This window comes from Cetorhinus maximus, chromosome 7 (assembly GCF_964194155.1).
Source record: "Cetorhinus maximus chromosome 7, sCetMax3.hap1.1, whole genome shotgun sequence".
Taxonomy (NCBI): Eukaryota; Metazoa; Chordata; class Chondrichthyes; order Lamniformes; family Cetorhinidae; genus Cetorhinus; species Cetorhinus maximus.
In genome coordinates, this window is record NC_135885.1 from 50,820,195 (window position 1) to 50,825,996 (window position 5,802).

The 5,802-nt window shown below is 39.7% G+C and overlaps 1 long non-coding RNA gene across 1 annotated transcript; it reads right to left on the minus strand.

Annotated features, from left to right (window-relative positions):
- Positions 1–942: 942 nt before the first annotated feature.
- On the minus strand, positions 943–5,327 carry LOC144682462 (uncharacterized). Its single transcript, XR_013577041.1, has 3 exons — positions 5,204–5,327; positions 3,654–3,754; positions 943–1,009 (listed from the first exon to the last, which is right to left on the minus strand). It is a non-coding gene; the product is annotated as an uncharacterized LOC144682462 (long non-coding RNA).
- Positions 5,328–5,802: the final 475 nt, after the last annotated feature.

Sequence of the window (5,802 nt, forward strand, 5' to 3'; positions counted from 1 at the left end):
GAGGCATGAAGTCAGGATAAGAGCCCTCGAGCAGTGATCTCATTGAAGCATATAAAATCCTTACAAGGACTCAACAGGGTAGGTGCAGGAAGGATGCATCCCCTGGTCAGGGGTGGGGGTCTTGAACCAGGGGGCACAGTCTCAGAATAAGACCACAATGAGGAGGAATTTATTCAGTCCAGGATGGTGAATCTTTGGAATACTCAACCCCAAAAGGCTATGGAGGCTCAGTCACTGATTATATTCAAGACAGAGATCGATAGATTTATGAAAGATATTAAGGGATATGGGGATAGGACGGGAAAATGGCACTGAGGTAAAAGATTAGCCATGATCTAGCTGAACGGCAGAGCATGCTCGAGGGGCCAAATTGCCTACTCCTGCTCCTATTTCCTATGCTCCCTTTCTCTCTTCAAGACAACTTGATTGAGGGTCAATCTCCTTAAGTTGCTCCTGAAAAAACTGAGGGTTAATGAAGAACATACAAACCATGGCACTACATGGGGAGCACAGCAAACAGATGACAGTAGTTGGAGACTTAATGATAAGGGTATTAAATATGTATGTCTGTGGGTGGAATTAGGGAGCCCAGAATAGTACATTGCCTTCTTGGTATTAGTCAAGAACATCCAGGAACTTGTGAAAATCATTTTAGGAAAAGATAGATAAGTAGCCATTGGCTCAGAGGTAGTACTCTGATAGAAATAGGAGCTAGCAAGTATGTTTAAAAAAAACTCAAATATTATCAGTGTCACATATTAAATGGATGAATGATCAGCTGCTGAACATGTGGTTTGCAGTGTGTGGGACAGGTGAATCAGTTAGAGAGACGTCCATCAAAATGCCAAAGCAATTTTGCACACAAGTATCTTTGCACCTGGGAGAAGTTATTTGATAATTATCAAAATATTACTTAAACACCAGACCTGTGACATCCAGCTCGTCTTCATTCTCATTCTTTTGGTCACTGGCAGCTTCAGGGCCTTCAGTGGCCACCTGGCTATTGATCCTTAATAATTAACATAAATGATTTAAAATGCAAAAGAAATTTTAGGTTAGGGTTACTAAGGTAGTATTGGCACAATTAAAATGAGCAACGGTACACAGCAAGCTCAAAGGTTTTACATCTTCAAATCCTCATGAAATACTTTGAAATCTTGTATGTGTTAAAAGTGAGCTAAACAATAAATCAGACCAGAGACAAAGTATGAGTCTGCATGAGTCAGGTGCCCAGCAGAATTTACAAAGGTAAATTTCCTGTCTATGTCACTATGAGCCACAAGAATATTCAAATTCTGAAAGAATAATTTCACAAATTATTTTCCTCCAGAAATGGATAATTGCATTTCCATGCAGTACTTAAATTTAATTGCTCATATATGAGGTAAAAGCTCTGGTACAAGGGGGAAAAAAAATTTAAACACAAAATTGATCTGAAATTTACACACAATGTGAGCTATATAGAACTTTTATATATGAGCTGATAGTGAATTTATACAAAATCACACAAGAGCTCAATTCTCCTAGGATCTTGAGGATTTAATTCCTTAATTTGAGGAGTCATTCCTGCTCCACACACTCCTTTCCTGCTGGGGGGTGGTCTGTTCCCAAAGTTTCGCTAATTGTAGTCAAGCTAACTAACAATTTGGAGATATGTAAAATAATCCCATCAACAATTTGCCACAAGATTTTCATCTTTTCCCTACAGACATGAGTGGCTTCAGTTCAAAATACCATGGCCAAGATAAGAAACTATTAAAAATCATGGTCAATGTTCCCTGTAAAAGTTTGTCACGTGCAACCTGTTTTTCAACACACAGTGCCTTCAAATATTTCTCACAGCTGTGGTATTTCACACAGAACAAGGCCTGCACAGTACCTCCCATGCCAATATATGGCCACACATACACACTACTTAGCGGGGACACTGATCACGACATAACAGAGAAGCATCACCATAAAATATTATTTAACTTTAACATTCTTCAGCCACGTGACTTCAATTTGGATGAAGCTTGGAAAGCAAAATGGAGTTCACAAGAAGTCACAAACACCTTGCGAAAGATCCAACACAAGAATCCCTTGCTTCAATCTTCCATGAAGCTCAAGGATAACACCAAACCGCATCCACACAAACCATGGCACTTGCATATATTTGATGCACAAGTGGAAAATTAAAATCTCTCCAGTGTACAACTGTGATCAGCCAAAGGAGGCCATGGAACATATAATGACTCAATGACTGATTTGCAAATACGAAGGAGAGATCACAGCAATACACTCACTATTCCTGACGTAATTATCTAGCTAATCTACCAGAAATGTAAAATCATAGTTGCTGTTCCACATCTTCCATAAGAGAATAGAATGTTGATATGCTCCTACTCGTGGATGGATCAAGAATGAGAGGCACAGATTTTAAAGTAATTGACAAAAGCAAAAGCAACATGAAGAAAAACTTTTTCACGCAGTGAGTGTTTGGGGGCAGGGTCAATATAGGCATTCAAAAGGGAAATAAACTGTTCTCTGTGAAGGAAGAATGTGAGGGAATGGTCTAAACAAAAAGGGAGTACTCCCAGCAAAATTGGGATTAAGATATACTATTTTTCAGCTGGGAGTCCAAGGTTCCAACTACTATAGTTAGAAGTTATCCCCCTCGAAACATTCTTCTCTCACCCCACCAAGGCAGACATCATCCAAAAGGAGAAAGACTTGCATTTATACCACGCTTTTCACAACCAGACATTTCAAAGCACTCTACATCAATTGAAGTACTTTTGAAGAGTAGTCACTGTAGCAGCCAATTTTGCGTAAAGCAAATTCTCACAAGCAACAGGTGGGAACAATACGTGGGAACATTAACTCAATCACTGGTACAGCAGACTAGTGCTTAAACACATTGTGCTGACATACCAGCTCAAATGTTGCAGTAGTAATGACAGCAAAATTGTCATATTCACTGTTGTTACACCTCAAACTGAGAGCAACTTCTGGCATAATCTCATGCAGTTTAGCACAAAAATCAAGAGTTGCTCTCAGTGATTCTACACTTCTCCAGAGGATGCACAGTTGCAGTCTCTCAAGATTGCAGTAAACTGATAAGACATTGAACTGATGAACATTCCCACTCTTGCGCTGCTTGTCTCACAATTGTAAAAAACCCTTAGAAAAGTTACATCTTGTATAATGAAGTATAACTCAGCTTTTAAATGGAGTCCAAAGTTTCTAATGACTAGCACAAGGTAATTTTATATTTGTCAAATGCCAAATTTCTCCATTATAAAAAATCTTAAATTTGATTTTTTTTACTTCAACTTTAATCCTGAATGCACAGATTTATTTTTATTTCTAAAATTTAAATGATTAAAATTGAAGGAAATCAGTGGTTTTACTCCTAATTGTTGCTGTAAAAATAATTCAATGTGATTGTCTGCTTACCCTGCTTCTTTACACCTGGAGATCTCTTTGACTTGAGGCAGGTTTAAACTGACAAAATGGAAGGTGCAGCAGAAAAAGAGTCTGTGCCACAGAGATCACTCGATCCTTATGGGCAACTTTCTCCTAGGTCAGCAGTGAGCATAGTTACTTCATCTCTGCCCACAAAATACAGACCATAGCTCTTTATTTCTCATATTATATTAATAAAATCTTACTTTGTACTCTGCAGCATTTTTTCTGTGTATAATGCACCAATAACGTATTTATCAAGTGGAAGAGTCTCCATTCCAGCATCTGAGTCCACAGGGGTAGGGACCTAGAAACGAAGTAAAAGTCAAATAGATCAAAACATGCTCATAAACGTTTAACTGTTTTCACAATTAATGGTTAAGAAAGCTCCTATCCAAATACTTAATACTTGGCACAAGAAAAAGATTGTATCATTTATAAAAAAAAGCATAGAACATCACAGAGAATAATAGAAAACACTGCTCTAATCCAGACTGCTAGGATCAACTGACCGCTTTGCAAAACACCTGCGGTCTGTCCGCAAGAATGACCCAAACCTCCCTGTCGCTTGCTATTTTAACACTCCACCCTGCTCTCTTGCCCACATGTCCGTCCTTGGCTTGCTGCATTGTTCCAGTGAAGCTCAACGCAAACTGGAGGAACAGCACCTCATCTTCCGACTAGGCACTTTACAGCCTTCCGGACTGAATATTGAATTCAACAACTTTAGATCTTGAACTCCCTCCTCCATCCCCACCCCCTTTCTGTTTCTTCCCCCTCCTTTTTGTTTTTTCCAATAATTTATATAGATTTTTCTTTTCCCATCTATTTCCATTATTTTTAAATTTATACCTTTTATGCCCTGTTAGTCTTATTTCACCCCACCCCCACTAGAGCTGTACCTTGTCTGTCCTGCCATCCATTCTTAATTAGCACATTCTCTTAGATAATATCACCACCTTCAACACCTCTTTGTTCTTTTGTCTGTGACATCTTTAGATTATCTGCTCCTATCATTGCTTGCTTGTCCCTACAACCACTCCCCCCGACTTCTCTCTCCCCCCCCCCAAACCAGCTTATGTTTCACCCCTCTCCTAATTTTACTCAGTTCTGTTGAAGGGTCATGAGGACTCGAAACGTCAACTTTATTCTTCTCCGCCGATGCTGCCAGACCTGCTGAGTTTTTCCAGGTAATTCTGTTTTTGTTTTGGATTTCCAGCATCTGCAGTTTTTTGTTTTTATGATTATTTTGGTCATCAGCTCCTACACCTGGAGCAGTGTGTGCAGTTTTGGTCTCCTTACTAAAAGGAGGTTATACTTTCTGATTCCTGGGATGAGGGGATAATCTTAGAGGAGAGACTGAGCAGACTAGGAAAATAGTCTTGAGACTCTTGTGCATGATCTCTAAAGGTGCAACATTTTGAAGCATCTTGTCCAGGCGCAGTCATGGAACACCCTCTAGTTCTGCACTCTAATAAGTTACCCATTTCAGCCATTTACTACCAGAATTCAACAAGTGGAAACCAACTACCGTTTTATTTTGGGAGGGGGACACATTAGGAAGAAATACAAGCTAGTAAATCATTCCCTAGGTACCTCGCCCCCACAACATTACTATCTTACAACATCTCACAGAAATCTTGAGAAATATAGGAAACCAATGGCACAGAAATGGTCAAAGCCTGAAGAGTGGTAATCCCATTTTTTCTTTCAATGACAGCAATTTGCAGAATAAATAATCACAAAAAATAGATACCTGACACAATAGGCAGATGACAGAGTCAGAGTTTATACACTGCACTTTTACACATGTTCCACAAAAGACGTGCTCACACTGCAGCAAGTATGGAAGATGTTCTGAAGTGGCATTGGGCAATTCTGTAAATTAAAGCACAAATTAAACATGAAATCATCAATACTTACTGAACCCAACAGGAGAAAGAATAAATGTCACCCAGTTAGTTAAAGACCAAGGTAACAATTCATTGCTGCACAATACCAAAATAAGTAACTCCTTTAAAACAGTCCTCCCCTTCACAACATTACAGTAATTTAAACAAAAATATGCCAAACAATGGGCAAAATTTAATGGTCACATCAGTAATTGCATCCACTGGCTGAAGAGCCAACAGGGCCCCCACTGCAGCTATTTCAGAGTCCCTGGTTTGGATTAAATCTTTGTCAGGCAGCATACTGGCTTCACTGGGGATCCCAGCTCCACTGGCAGCAATTTCCCACTGGACTTCTTGATGCAGGGCAAATGGTGTTCCCCCCGAACCCCAGCAGCTCTCCAATACAGGCAGCGGTGACCACTCCTGGTACCGCAGTGAGGCCTCATGAAACGATCATCACTGT